Source organism: Pteropus medius, unplaced genomic scaffold, assembly GCF_902729225.1.
Source record: "Pteropus medius unplaced genomic scaffold, Ma_sr-lr_union100, whole genome shotgun sequence".
NCBI lineage: Eukaryota > Metazoa > Chordata > Mammalia > Chiroptera > Pteropodidae > Pteropus > Pteropus medius.
In genome coordinates this window covers 6,771,784-6,788,497 of record NW_024350927.1, presented here as the reverse complement: position 1 = coordinate 6,788,497, position 16,714 = coordinate 6,771,784, and the positions used below count along the sequence as shown (strand labels likewise).

Sequence of the window (16,714 nt, the reverse complement as noted above, 5' to 3'; positions counted from 1 at the left end):
TCAAACTGCCTGAGTTCAAAACTTCATTCTGCCGCTTCCTAACTAGGTAACTTTGGGCAAGTTACTGAACCTTTCTGTGCCTCTATTTCCCCACCACTGTAAAATGAGGATAATAATACCTATATCGTAGGATTGTGGTCTAACTATCAGAGCACGCAAACTTTTCACATAAAAGAAAAATCTCAAGGAAGGGCATGAGGTTGCTGCCCTGTAGTTTTACGGACAAGCTACAGACCAAGAGCTTTTAAATTGCAGGTTCACAGAAGGCTTCACGGGGCCTATTAATCCCCTGAAATTACACAAAAATTTGAGGTGGTAAAATACTTCTATACTGTTACTCCTCCCATCTTAAAAAAAAAAAAAAAAAAAAGTCTTCACTAAATTTCCACTACCCTAAAGCCCATTTCTCTATTTTCTTTTACAACAAAAACTCCCCCAAAAGATGCTACATTCTCTCTCAAATTATCCTTTGATTTCTCTTAAACTCATCAAAACAAAACACTCCGCTGGAACTAATCTTGTCCAGATCACCTCTGACCTCCACATTGCTAAATCCAATGATCAATTCCCAGTCCTGTTATGACCTTGTTTAGGAGATTTTTGACACATTCATCTCTCCCTCTTGCTTGACACATTTTCTCCCCTGGCTTCCAGGATGCCCTCCACAATCATCTGCAGTCTCTTGGTTTTCTTTTTTCACTGATCTCTTCTCAGCAAATTGTGTTGCTGATAGTTCTCTCAGACCGCAGTCTCGTGGTTTAGTTCCTCGACCTTTCCTCTTCTCTACACCCCAGTGGTGATCTCTTCCATTCTTCCAGCTTTAATTGCCACACATTTGCCAAGAAGGACAACTACATATCGCCAACCCAGGTTTCTCACCTGAATTCCAGACTCTTCTATCGTCTTTAAATTGTCAACTCAGCATTTCCACTTCTCAATTACTACTACCTTAAACTGTGTCCAAATCTAAGCTCTTCCACAAAGCCTGCTCTAACTCCAGACCTCTCATTAGTTCCTAACGACTGTGTCTTTCCAGCTGCTCAGTCCTAAAATCTTGGAATCATTCTCGACTCCTCTCTTTCGCCCCCACCCTACATCAAAATTCATCAGAAAATACTGTTGCTCTTCACCCCAATAAATTTAATAAAAAATAAAAAATAAAAATACTGTTGCTCTACCTTGAACATGCATTCAGAAGCCAAACACTTCTCACCTCCTTCACCCTACTACCCTGGTCTGAGCCATTATCATTTCTCACATGGGTTATTACTACAATAGATTCCTGTCTCATTTCTACCCTCTTGCCCCAGTCTATGGCCTACACAAGCAGTCAGAGTGATCCTTTTAAAATGCAAATCACATGTCACTTCTCTGCTCTAAACCTTCCGATGCCTTTCCATTTCAATTGAAGCCAAAGTTCTTAATAGGACCCCAGGGACTCCAGAAGTCTAGCTGCCTCGACCCCCTTACCAGTATATACTACATTTTGCATCTGTCTTAGCAGTCAATACAGATGAACAGTGGGCCCAAAAAGATAAATCCAAGTCTTAACCCCCCGCTTCTGTGAATGCAACTTATTTAGAAAAAGTCTTTGCACATGTAATTAAGGGTCTAGAGATAAGATCATCCTTGATTTTGGGTGAGTCTTAAATAAATCCAATGACAGGCAGAGGGAGATGAGAAGGAGATGTGAAGAAAGGAGTAGAGATTAGAGTGATGTGTCTACAAGCCAAAGAATGCCAAAGATTGCTGGCAGCCAACAGAAGCCAGGAGAGAATAGAATGGATACTCCCTCAGAGCTTCCAGAAGGAAACAACCCTGCCAACACCTTGATTTCAGACTTCTGGTCTCCTGACCTGTGAGAAAATAATGTCTGTTGTTTTATGCCCCACCGTCTGTAGTTCTTTGTTACAGCAGCCCCATGAAATTAACACACCACTCTTCCCTTTGCTAGTCCTGCTCCAATCTCATCATCCTTAACCCAGCCTTTGTGTTGGCTGGCTATTCCCCTCAGCCTGGAGCACTCAAACTCCAGAACTCCACATGGCTAATTTTATCACCCCTCTATGAGGCCTATCCTGACTCCTCTATTTAAATCACAATAGACCATCCTTCCCTTCCATATGATATTTTCCCCAAAGCACTTATCAAATTCTAATACACTGCTCACTGTCTCCACTAGACTAAGCTCCACGGGGCAGGGTATTTGGGTGGGTTGTTGTTTGTTTGTTTCAACTGTGTTCACTGACGTATCCTAAACATCAATCTACAGCGCTGCCTGGCAGAGAACAGCCATTCAATAAACATAAGCAGAATAAACTTGTTGAATGAGTATGTGCACATATTTTTCTGGAAAGAGTCCACACTTCTCCCCAGATTAATAAAGTGATCTGCTACCCAAAAAGTTTCTAAATCTTTGTTCTAAATCTTTAAGTAGCTAAGGAAAGCGGATCCTAAAATTCTATCTTTAAAGACCCCAACCCTAAAAAAACAAAAACCAATAAACACTCAACACCATGACAATATCTTTCATCTTGCAAACAGTATAAGTTTAAATTTTGTACTCCCAAAACCAAATTTTATCAAAAAAAGACACTCCACTTCAATTTAGTGGCTGCAGAAGTTCCTTTGCCCACTTTTCACTGACCTCCTACACTAAAGGGTGTCCTTGAGCTAAGCTAATGCCTCTCTATAAAAGCAATAAAGAAAAGCATCCGTCTGTGTGAAGCATTCACATAAGCCAATGTAGTTTCACAAAGCTCAAGAACATTGTCAAATACTTTTCTCTACCTGGCTAAAATCCTATACAAAGCAGAAAAAAGCAAATCATAACCTGTCTAGCATCTCTATCATTACTATGAAGTAAACAGATGTTTACTCAAAATACAACATCATTGTTTGTAAAGCCTTGAGAAACCACTGTAGAATGGATATCTTTTACATCTACAGCTTCAGTACGAACCATAAAGCGTAACAATGAAAAGCAGTTAAGCACAGCAAAACTTGTTAATGGATTTTGATAATAGCAGAAAAGCACCCACTGCATTTCTTATTATTGCTGCAACATATTTCACAGTTAATACTAAACAGATCTAGTTGAACACAATCACACTAAGCACCAGAATTCAGCATATAATCTATCCAAGCACATGTTCTTCAAACATACTTTTTATATTAAACATATGACCATTACAGATGAAAATTTGCGCATGTGCTGTTACGAAATCTTTCTTGTTCCATCAGCAAATGGATTAATACAATCAAGTCCCAGCCCTTACCTTTCCTTGTTCCTTTCCCCACTTTACCAATCTGGTAATTTCAAGGATACGAAATCTACCAAATACTCTGAAGAGAAAGGCATTTTGAACACTAACCCATATTCAACCACAGGTTTGCCTTAAGCTGTTTTTTAACTAGTGGTAAAATTTTCCTCTCTCAGAACACAGCATTTCACCAAATCCCAAACCTGACCACTCTCAACACCTCCAGTGCCCCCAACCTATCCAAGCCCCCATCATGTCTCATCTGGGTTTCTGCAATAAATAGCCTCCTCGCCAGTCTCCGATTCCACTCTGACTGGCAGCTGTCTAACTTTTACACAAACCCAGAGGGATCCTTTTAAAAGAGAAATCAGGTCCTGTCATACCCCAGGGGCATGCTATTACACTTAGAATAACAGCCAGAGGCCTGACTGTGGTCTATAGGAACCTGTAAGACCCAGCCCCTGCTTCTCCCTTCCACCCTCTCCAGGGCTGTTCCACTGTTCCTGGACCATACCAGCAAAATTGCACCTCAAGACTTGTGCATTTGGTGCTCCCTCTGTCTGAAATGCTCTATCCCCAGATCTGTGCATGGTGCCTTACTCTAGTGTCACCTCTTCAGAAGCTGTCCCTGAATGCCCTACTTAAAACAGTATTCCCCATATATCCCACCCGTGTCCCTCTCCTATCTAAGCAACACAGTGGCTTCATTTTATAATTTGTTTAATTTGAATCAGAATAAACGCATACGTTTCTTGAAAAAAATAAAATCTGGGCAAAAACAAATACTATTTTATAGGCCACTCACTATGAAGTTAGACACAATATGTAAACAAACACACATCTTTTTAAGAATATATGCTTTATGTACGCTTTTCCTTTATTATTTTTAATTTAAAAGTATTAAAAAAGAAGTGCTGTATGTACAAGAAAGTTTATGGTAGTAGTACTACGTAAATAGGAAAAAGAATAATGGAAATAATCTAAATGCCCAATAACAGGGAAATACTTAAGGAATGTACACATTAAAAAACATAATATAACCATAATAAATGAGTACATAAAAGCAGAAAACTGTTTAGATATTAAGTTTAAAAAAAAAAAATAAGAATTACAATTGACAAGTAAGTCCAACTAAGTCCTTTACATTGCTCAAATATTTACTAACCATGTGACATGTGCCTGACCCACCCTGGCAGATGAGGGCTCAACAGCAAACAGGACAAGTCCCTGAGCTCTTTGAGCTCCCAGAGCCGAGCCTGCAATCACAGTACAGTGTGATAAGAGATGTCCCAGGACAGTACAGGTGACATAAAAGAGCACAGCTGGGTAATACCCTGACTGAAGAAAGGCTTTCCAGATGAAATGATGCCTAAACCAAGAGCTGAAGAATAAACATGAGATAAAAAGCGGGGGGTGGGAAGGGAGGTAAACTGGTTTGAAACAGTGGGTGTTTGGGGTGAGAGGCAAAAGATATGAAATTGAATTATAAATAAACTATGAATTATGATTTTTAAAAAAACTAAAATAACTTCTAGATTTGGTAGTAGGGTTTTTGGTAAATTTTTATTTTTTATTAAATCTGATACTAAATAAAAGCTAACAGTGATATATCACCAACAGCTTAGATTTTGAAAAGCCTATTTTGTCCTGTGGCTATTTCTCTTTCTTTTAGTCTGTCCTACCATCTGACCAAATATAAGAGGGACAGAAAACAATTTTAACACCGCACACAAGTGCACATACATGTCCTTCCCAGGACTGGCCAGCACACTTCCTAACCTATATCACAAATTTGAGACCAAAAGTACTCAGACCTGTATAGTCTCTGGCTGCCTTGCTACTGTATTCTCTCTCCCCCAGTTCCTTTCGGGTGCCAACAAGAATTCTGTGCTTAGCATTTCAAGTCTCTATCATTTGGTACTCCTAACCTTTCTCACTCCATCCCACTTCACAGATTCTTTAACCTGTTCATACTTGGTCATTCCTGCCTCATGCAGACCCCGGCTTAGACTGTCCTAACTCACTCTCCCAGTTCTTGGTCAAACAGAACCTATTCTTCAAGACCCTAATCTTAGCTTCTCAATGAATCCTTAGTTAATTTCTTTAGTTAACCTGAATTTGAACTATACTTGTTACCCTAAACAATGAGTAGTTATATTGTTTGGTTATAGTCCACTTTTGTTCTAGAAATCTCTAAATGTATTCTTGCAAGGTTTGCTTCCTAGTTGTAAAGCCAAATGTAATAATTTTTATTTCTTTTATATCTAACTTACATCAGTATTAAACTTGGAAAACACATATCCAATACCTGTTGGCCGGCTGACAGATCCTAGGTGGAAGGTTAAGCCAGGTAGCTTCAGTGCCAGTTGCTTCTCTCTGGAACTACAGGTTTAAGCACCATGATTAGGACTGAATTTACATACTCCTTTGAGGCAGGCAACATAGCATATACACTGATAATGCAAGATATGTAAAGGATCAACAATATTTAAAACTCTATATAAAAGATTTATGTATTTACTCCTACTGCAGGCAAACACCACCATATTACAAGTCTCCCCATCGCTTGTACATTATCTAGCAAAGAATAAATAGTAACACAAATAAGTAATAAATCTATTTGGCAAATGAATGCACAGATTTAATGCCAATAAGAGAAATATGGAGACAATATGCATGCCTAATAGCTTTGATTTTAATTAATAAAGCCCCAAGGTGCTCCTTGTGTTGTTTTTTAATTGCTAATGAATTTATTTTTAAACAATACCTAAATTCTCTATACAGAGATAACTTAATTTTTCTGAAAACTAAGTAAGCCATTTTCCAAGAAACAAGGTCAGGCTTTACTTCTTACTTAGGGAGGGAAAAAGGTTGGCAGGAGAGAATGAACTGAAAAACCAAATATTGTGTCCCCACCCCCCGGCACCCAACAAAGAAAATATGCAAATCAGATCAGCACCTAATTTACTTGGACCATGTGTCCATGAAAAAATGTCTACAGGTTCCCAAGGCAGAGGAGAAGGTCAAGGACAATGCTAAGTCCTTCTGGTATAAGACTCCTTTATTTGAAAAGAGTTATTTTTCCAAAGAAAGTGCTCAGTAGAAATGAACTTTTTTTTTTTTTTACAAAGCTCTGAGAGAATGTTCTTAAAAAGTAAACAAAACATAAAGAGAAGTATTTCAGGTTCAGGAGAATACAGGGTTAGGGTGTCCAACCTCTTCCAAAAAGAGATTTTACCCTTTACTCTCTAGAAACCACTCATGACATGAAAAACTTTGCCTCGGTTACATGAGGCCACACATTCACAATAAATGTAGCTGCCTGAAGATGGACTAAAAAACAGATCTGCTGACAAAGAAGTAAAGACAATTTGTGTTTTAACTCCGTTAAGTGCTACGTAGATGTGCCGGATCTAATCATGTCTCTTACTCTGGGCTGCTGGAGCGTGATATTTTTACTTCTATTACAGTTCTTTTCAGACTGTATTTTATTGAGTTTAATTCATATCTGTTTCTTTCTTTTGGTCATGAACTCTGCAATGGCAGGACAAATCTTATTCATGTGCCTAGTACAGTGCCCTGCGAGAGACACTAAAAAATTACTGCCAAATGAATGGACAAGCCCAATGTAAGACTTGGATGTTCCCTTACTAACAGCCAACTGCCGAGAGAAAAGAAGACTTAAGATGAGAGCAGCCTCCTAGAAGCTCTGGCCAGAAATTACAGATCATTTCTATAATAACTGTTACACTTTACTTATTAATCACCTTGTCTATCCCTTCAGAAAAACAAGACTGAGTTCTCCTTTTTATAATTAGTATAAATACATGGAAAGTATAATTCTTCTGAAATCATTTTTCTCAAATTAAACACATCACTCCTGGGCACCCGTAGGAACCCCAGGAGAAGGGAGCATACTGTATTTGAGAAGACATTATTTTCAAACCTATAATACTCTAAAATTCAAGCAAAACAGAAAATATGAATGGGAAAAACTTTGTCAGAAACCATTTAAGACAAAAAAAGTACGTCATCACTATAAACTTAGAACAATCCTTTCTAAGAATTTATCATCAACGAACAGATGAAGCTTCACAGAAAAAGATAAATTAGGAAGTGTGCCTTCTTCACTCAATGAAATCCAAGCTTTATCTTTTCATAACTCATTAGGTTTATAATTGAAAAAGCACTAAGTGCACAACTTTTTCCATGCATCTAAAAACAAACGTCAGTTCAGTAATTCAAAGCAGAAACCAGGTAGTCACAAAACAGTTTTACCTCTTCTCTAAAACACCCTTTTAACTATGCATTTGGCTAATTTCACAGTCATCCATTATTCTTATGGGCTCTTTGGAATATCCACCGAAACAGAGAATTTCAAATACTGACCTCTAATTTATTGTAATAGAAACAACAGGTCTTCCATCCAGAATTACATCAAATATCCACAGCTACTTTTTTAGTAACACCATGAACAGGAGGCTAAAGCTCTCCAAAACTCATCTCTGTAAGAGGGTCCCACAGTGATTGTGACACAGTGTCACAGGTGCACGTACAGTTACTCCTATACAATCACCTCCTAAAAGAAGACAGACAACTGTCACTGCATCTAAAATGAAACCAAACGTCAAAACTGCAGCTATATCAACTCAGTGTTGCTGGAGTTTTCTAAACTAAACAAGTGTCACAGATGAGCTCAAAGTAGGTCAAACTCCTCCCTCCTTTGTGCTTTAGCAACATTCAATTCTTTAGCGCTTCCCTCAGATGTTAGGTTCTTTTTAGTGGTGTCTTACACCTAGCATTTTTTCTCAATTTTAAAGTTTAAAAAAGCTGTGAAGGGTGAGGGAAGAGGGTACATCAGAGAAGCAGGGGGCCTATTCTTATATTGAGAGCTTAAAGCAAATCATTTCGGAGCAATGCACTGACGGGGCTGAGGTCCACCTTGAAGATAGCTGTATCAAAGGCCTAAATTTCCAAAGATCATACATCACTATAGTAAGCATATCAACAGCATGTGGTACTCTGTAAGCATTCTGCAACCTTAACATTTCCATCCTCAAGAGTCCTTTGATATCCTCAAAAGATGCCTTGGATTTCAAAGCCAAGTCTGGCAATCGGCATCCCGGAAAACTGCAAGAAGGAAGACAAGACCCAAGCAAAATGGAATTTGGAGATGCAGGACTTTGTACTCTTCTAAGAGAGTGATAAAAATATGGCCACATCCTAAACAATTTGATTTCTAAGAGGAGAAATTACCCCAAACATCCAAGCCAAATGAAAAAACATTATATGAGCACTCATGAGAAGAAACACTTATCCAGACAATTCCCCTCGATTCAAGACAGTTAAAAAAAAAAAAAAACCATATTAACTGTATTACAAATTAATATTTGACTCTGAGAAAGCAAAAAAGCAAAAGTTCATCAAAATGATTAGACTAAAATAAAGGACTTCAGAGAGAAAAATGGCCTGAAATCTAGCTCTCTCCACATCTTTCTATTAAGAGCTCCTGGGCCTGTGACTGAGGTGGCAGGAAAAAAATGCTACCTGCTCCCATTCCTAACTCAAACAACAACATATTGATGCCATCCCCATTGTACTTTTACACACACACATTTACATATTTCTGTGATTAAAAAATTGCTAAATGTGTTAAAAGAAAAAAAGGTAATACATTATCACTCTCATAAAATATCTTTTTGTCTCTTACCATAAAATGAAAACAGAAGTCTTTATTTTAGGACAAAACACCTAAGTACAAAACAACAGTTCTCTATTACAGCTGAACACTTACTGAGCACTTAGTAGGACCTGCATAAAAATATCTGGAACAATACATCTGCATGTAGCATTGGTATAAAAAACACAGCAAGAAAACAGTGGATTTCTCTAGGTAACATTACAGAGAATAAATATTGCTAGATTAAGTAAGGGTTGTGGGCTGCAACAGCCCTGAGTTCCTGAGAAAAAGGTAACTGAAGTACTTCAGATTTGTAGAGTATGCTTATATTTTCAAATCTATTTTTTTTTTCATTATGTATTACAGCCCCCACTTGACACCTAAAGCAGCAGAGTATTTCATCATACTTCAAACCCATGTGTGCAGACGGAATCACGGTCTAGGTCTTCTCACACTAAACAGGAGACAAAAATCAAGTTTATTTATAATCCTCATATGCTATCATGGTTCAGGACATTTTGGTGAAGCAAGAAAAACCATGAATTACACAACACATATGTAATGTGCTTAAAAGACCTAGTTATTCTCTCCTATCAAATCAACATCACATCTCTTAGCAAAACATTGTTTCTAGAGTTATAAACACTGTTCTTCCATAGGTCGCCCACTTCTCATATCTCACCTTGACTCAAAAGCACATATTATACAAGAATTTTATTTTATTTTATTTTATTTTATTTTATTTTATTTTATTTTATTTTATTTTATTTTATTTTAGGACAGTGTCTCTAAGCCAGGAAACAGCCCTCAAGTGCATATGGAGACATCCACAAGCTAATCTAAATTCCATATCTGAGCCACTCAATTTCGCATCGGTCTCATCCTAATCATGCCACTGACCCATGTCAGTCAGCATCATCTTCGATCTCCCTAAGAAGTGCTAAAAGAAAAGAAAATCTAATTAAAAGCCTAAGGAAAAATCCACTTTAATCAAAACTACAACCCAGAAGCCAAGGGACTTTACGGCAGGAAAAAAAACACTCAAATATGAAAAAAAAATGGTAACAAGAAAAAAGATGTCAAGGGGGAAAAAAGAAATTACATTGTAATTTACAGGACTAAAACCAAACCAATAAAAAAATAACTTTCCAAACAGAAGAAGCATAAAAAGATGAAAAAATAATAGAAGATGAGGGGGTTAAAATACAGAGGATCATAATTTTTAGGATATTTTACTAAGAAGAATAGGAACCTAAATGTTGAATGTACTACTTCATAAAATCAAAAGGAAAGAATGATACATTTGGTTCTATCAAAATCAACAGAAAAGTTTCTAGTCTGGGCCTTTGTCAATATCTTTTCCTAAGTGGAACAACCATACAGATGAAGGTCCCAGACTTGGCCAGTCATAAGAGCTACTCTTCTGTAACAGTCCTTGGACAGAAGCTGCTGGGGAACCTATTAGATGGGAGCCAATCTAGAGGACAGTAAGAGTTTACTCAAAATCTCAATCTAACCAATAAGCGGTTTGCTTTTCTCCACTCTAAACATCCATGTGAATCATAACAGAAATGCACACAGGCCAGACCATTACTGCTCTTAAAGTGAAGCCACGTAATCATCTCATCGTAAACAAACACACTCATGCACACACATACAACGTTAGGAGATGTGGAGAAATCTCTGAAGTAAAAAATGACCACAGTAACTAAAAAAAAGGAGTCGAATCACCCATCTAAAAAAACACTAATTTTAAATACTTATCACATTTTTTAAATCTTTTTACCTCAGAAGTCTTATTCACTTCCAATTTCGTTATTTTAAATTTTTCAGAAAAAAGTTGAAAAGCTTGTATCACCTCTAACAGTTGGAAATCAGTTTCAACAACAAGTTATTTAAAAGAAATCACTCCCCCAAACAGTACCAAAGCAGTGAGATTCCAAAGCAGTTGTCATGGATAGTTCCATTACAGAACCCAGCGAGCCCCACTGCACTCTCCTCTCTAGTAAGACAGGCCCACACACTGGAAAAATAACAGGAAAAGTTAAATTTCCCATTTCATATTTTGAGCCTAAAATATTGAAGAGCTTGGAAAGAGAGGACTCAAAGTTCATCTTGATGGTTATTTACTACAAATAATAAAGCAATGGCTAGCATTCAATTTTAAAATAAATAACTAAAACCTGCAAATTGTATACTTTAAAAGAGTAAACTTTACGGTATGTGAGTTATAGCTCAATAAATATATTATTTTTAAGATCTAAACAAATAAATGATACTTAGAAATACATACTGCATATAATATAAACCAGTTGGCTCTGAGAAAGAACACAAAATGTGTATTTTAAAATTCTGAAATATAAAAAGAATATCAACTTCACTCATGGTCGAAGAAATGCAAATTAATGTCTACGGCCGTGCCACCCTGAACAAGCCCGATCCCGTCTGATCTCTGGAGCTAAGCAGGGTCAGGCCTGGTTAGTACTTGGATGGGAGACCATCAAGGAAGACCACGTGCTGTAGGGGTAAAAAATAAAAAATAAGGATTATAAGCTGACAAGGTCCTTGCAATCTGAGAGGTCAACCAAGGGTTGCCTTGCCTAAAAATAAATAAATAGATAGAAAGATAAATAAATAAATGAATAGAAATGCAAATTAAGATAAGGTAGTGTACATTCTTCACCTAGCAGGTTAGCAAAGATTAAGAACTTCCATAATATCCAGAGCTGACAAGATATGGAAACCTAAACCCCAAAACACCTTTGTATACTCTGGCACATTCTGAAGGGCAATTTAACAACTGCTTTCAAAATTAAAAATGTACATACCTATTGATTCAGCCCCACTTCTAAGAATTTACTGTACAGATATACCTATGCAATTATATAGGCACAACAAAATATTGACCTGTACTGTCCATGGCCTGTTAGGAACCGGACGGCACAGCAGGAGGTGAGCGGTGGGCCAGTGAGCGAAGCTTCATCTGTATTTGCAGCCACTTCCCAGTGCTAGCATCACCGCCTCAGCTCCACCTCAGATTCTCAGGCATTAGATTCTCATAGGAGCACCAGTCCCTGGTCCCAAAAAGGCTGGGGACCACTGCAGGCGCAAGGATTAAAAAAGAAAGAATCAAAACCAATTTAAGTGTCCATCAATAGGAAATTAAAGTACCCACTACGTACCTATGATATCCCACTATGCAGTTGTTAAAAAATAAAAAAAAAGGCTTGACGTATAATTACAGGTAGTGACTTGAAAAATGAAGACCTGAAATATGAAATAAAAAGCAAAATTCATGGTAATATGTATAGTGTGTATATATGTGCTTGTATATGCATAGAAAATATCTGGAAGAATACTGGGGGAGTGGGTGTTAACTCTTTTTAGACAGTATGAATGTGATTATAATGAGTATATATTAATCTTATAATTATAATGTGTATTTAATTTGAAGCTCAGGCTCTCGAATAAAGTCGTATCCTGGCATCAAATCTCCCCATGCTATGACCCCACCTGTCTTTCCTGTGCTCTATGGTTCCAGCCAAACCAGTCTGTTCTTCCTTTGAGAAATCTGCCCAAAGGACTCCTCTTCAAAATGCTCTTACAATTTGAACAGCTACCAGCAACAGCTTCAAATATAAAGTACCTGAGTTGAAAGAACTATGTCTGTCTGCATCTTCTACAGAACATATTTAAAATTTTTTTTTTAAAAAGAAATCAAAACGCAATAATCCTCATCACAGAAGCAGCAAAAGTACTCACCATTTCCCAAGCTTTCCAGCCTGAAATCCTCTTAGCAACTTATCACATGTCCAATCCTGCCAATCCTTCAAAACACAGGTTAAACACATCCTCCTATACCAAATCTTCCCTAATGCCCCAGCCAGGGCTAATTCTCTTTCTTAAACCACAGTTCCATTATCTCTTGAGGCATTTTCCTCTACCTAGTACCCAACTGGGCAAATGTCTCATTTCCATTAGTGAGAAAATTCATCTGGGGCACAATCTGTGACTTGGTCATTTTGTGTGCCCCATTTCATACATAAATAAACTGATATTTCACTTAAGCTTAAAAAAAAGAATGGCAAGAATCTAAAAATAAAAAGCACATGCTTTTCTTATGCATTTATTTCAACCAGGTAATATTTACCTATGACTAAGAGTATGAAAAGTAAGGATCCCTCTCTTTCCACCCTCCTCCCCAGTGCCCTAATATGCCTTCTTAGAAGGCAATCACTAGGATCAATTTTGTAACAGGGTTTTGAAAAGTCCTTAGACACTATAACTTTATAACACATTCATAATTTTGGGTCTAAGTTGACAGAAATCATTTGTGGCATTTAAGGGTAAATTTATTTATGACAATTATACAATTGTACACAGTGTACTTGTATTCTGGGGCAAATAAAATATGACAGTCAACAGATGAAAGGATAAACTGTGTCCTATTACTTGCAAAACTAAAGTTGCCTGAGCTGTGAAAAGTCATTGCTCATTATCAGGAAATTACAGATTCTTTAAAGCATATCTATAACCCAAGTTATTAAGATTTTTTTATAATATAAAAACTGCTGCTGCCTTCAGTTTCTTTATTCCATAAAGAACCTAAAATTCTCACTAAGCTATGGAAAAAATGGTAAACCATTACAAATAAAATATTAAAGAATGTAAATGTTTTGTAAAGCTAGATTTTTAAGGAATATTAATAAAGCTAATAAAGTGTTAATAAAAGCATTTTTCAATATATTAACAGCAACAAGATGTCTACACAGTTTTCTAATTTATACATGTAAGAATTAAATATTTCTAAGAGGTCTTTAATCATGTTTAGTGCATAAAAACTTAGGAAATTCCAGTAATGATTCCTATAATAATGAATCACATGAAAATAAAAAAAATATACAGGTGAGATTATGCTACTAAGATCAGAATGCTCCAATCAAAAGGCAGTCAGTTCATCTTGTTAGAAAATTTATCTAGCAATAAAAATCTAACACCATCATTAGATCAAAAAATTTAGTCAAAATTCTATAATAAATATTGAACTATAGTAGTATAATATTCTTACAAACAATATTAAAGGGTGAAATACCAAATGTGTGTTCACACTACATTATCCATTGGGACTTTATGGCACAGACTACCAGATGCCCTGCAATACTGATTCTTTCCTTCTTTCAAAGTAACAGAATCTCTCATTTTTGACTAGGCACATAGCCATCTCCAGGAAGGACTACATTTTCCAGCTTCCCTTACAGCTATCTGTGGCCCTGTGACTCGGTTATAATTAAAGGGACAGAGCAGAAGTGATGTGTGCAACTTCTGAGAAGTAGCTTCACAGGATGCAGATAGGCCCAGCTTATGGCCTTGCCTCCTTCCTGCTGGTAAGAATGCAGAACTCATGACAGAAACTAGAGAGGCAATCTTTGACTAAAAGAAAAACACCGGGTCCTCTAAGAGCATGAAAGGCACTATACTGGCTCAGGACTGTCCATGATTTACATGAAGAAAAGGAAACTTTTATCGTGTTCAAACCATTGTTTTGTGGTTTCTGTCACTCACTGCTGTACCTAACCCTATTTAATACAAGGCAAAACTATAAAGTATATTATTTATTACTTCATTAAATAATTTCTAATATATTTTAAACTTATTAGGATTAAAATAAAACTCATTTTTGATTATTCAAATAACTAAGAAGCTCTAAAATGTTTTTCTATACTATATTTGCAATGTAAAAATGTTATCATCAAGAATTTGTCAAAAAAACAGCTTCCTCAATATGCCTTGGGATCAAGAGATTAAGCCAAGTCTCTTTTACATTATCCATATCAATAATATTTCTCATTTATTCATTCCATTCAACAAATGAATGCCTATGGCATTCCTCACAAGCTCGATGCAAGGAAACATTGACGTGACCAAAACAGAGGGTCTCTACCCTCTGGAGTTTACAAGACAGCAATGGACCTGAGGTTGCAGAATCTGAGCACAACACCTTGGATGCCTCTTTCCTAGCCTCCACATTAATCATCCCCCTTCTGTTGTAATATTCTCGTTTCAGACTGAGTATAATATGATTAGACTTCAGCTTTGCTCTGCTCACATAATCATATATAATCATATTCGTCAAAGATTACTCCCAAAATTAGAATCAGCACGTTACCAAAATGCCACGGCAGCTATCTTTAATGGTGGGACACTTTTCCAAATGGCAAATCTTATTTATCACGTGACACTTCTCTTTGATTTCATCTCAAAGACCCTTAAATTTGAAAAATACTTTGCACTTCTCCCCAGGTCCAAGGGACTGTCCTAAAAAAAGTGAGGATGTGGGGCTGTAGACAAATGGCCAAATGCTTTCAGTTATTCCTCACAGACCATTAAACCAAGCTCACCAGAAAACTGAAGCTATATCAAGAAGATGTGTGTGTCTGTCTCTCTCTCTCCATCCTCTACCTTCTGGAACCTCTCAAAGAGGAGAGAATATTAATCTGATTGGGTCAGACTAATTGGACACCTTTTTAAGTCAAAACACTGATTAGATCTTCTTTATAAGTATAAAGATTAAATATAGATTTAAAAATATATATATATATATAAGGGTTTGCTTTCTTGCTCTTATTTGTTTCCCTAAGACACGCTCTACAAGGCTAATGTAGTAAACTAGTAACATTTAAGGGGAAGGGAAATTCCTTGCCTAGGCCTTAAGCTTAAGCAATACACTCCAACCCAGTCTACTAGGCAGCTCTACATTGATATTTTGGCCAAGAGCCCAATTACTAATAAAATAATACTCTGAATTTCCCACTTGGCTGCTGTACTGCTTGTATATACCTCCTTCAGGAATATCACAAGGAAGAAGAATAGCAAAGCTATAACATTCTAATCATTTATCGGCACCCCAAACCTCATCATTACTCTCTGGTCTGTGCCATTCACTTGGTATTCAATCATGTATTGTTTTGTGGCATCTCTTATATTCAAGGAATAATAAAAATTTCATAGTTGGTAACTTAGAGAAAATTTATGCAAACACTCTAGAATTGACCCATTGCTCCTATATACCTCCTGGTTATTGAATGTTGCAGATAATAAAAAGAACGTAGTAGAAAGATAGATCTCTCGATGACGATGATAACAGTAATAATAACAAATATGGGCTAATATTGATTGAGCACTTACTATTTACCAGAGGTATTTTAAGCACTTTATATGTATTAATTACTTTAGTCCTCACAACAAATTTGTGAGATGAGTACTATTATTATCCCCATTTTACAGATGGGGAAACTGAGACAGAAAGTTAAGTAACTTACCTAAAGTCACAGAATTTACAAGTAGCAGGCTGGGAATTGAGACTAGAACTCTTAACTACTTTGCTAAAATAGTAGAAAGATTAAGAGTGGACAAATACATTGGTAAATTTTGAGGCTCGGTGCCCAAAAGACATCCAAGGAGGCAGAGAGCAACATGGAACTGGATCTCAGGAGATCAGGGCTGTATTTACAAACTCGCAGGTTGGAAGCAATAGGTGGAATGAAGTCACTCTGGAAGGCTGCGCTGAAGGAGAAGTTAACAGAAACATGAGGAACACCGAAATTTAAAACAAAGTTAACATGGTGTCATATGGGTACCAGACTTATTGGGGGATTCACTTTATAAATTATGTAAATGTCTAATCACTATATTAATACCTGAAACTAATATAATGCTGTATGTCAACTGTAATTGAAAAGTTAAAAAGTTTTTGATAAATAAAGTTAAATTA

The 16,714-nt window shown here is 36.7% G+C and overlaps 1 pseudogene; it reads left to right on the top strand.

Moving 5' to 3' along the window:
• The first annotated feature begins 11,350 nt into the window (after positions 1 to 11,350).
• On the top strand, positions 11,351 to 11,469 carry LOC120585915 (uncharacterized; annotated as a pseudogene).
• The last annotated feature ends 5,245 nt before the right edge of the window (positions 11,470 to 16,714 follow it).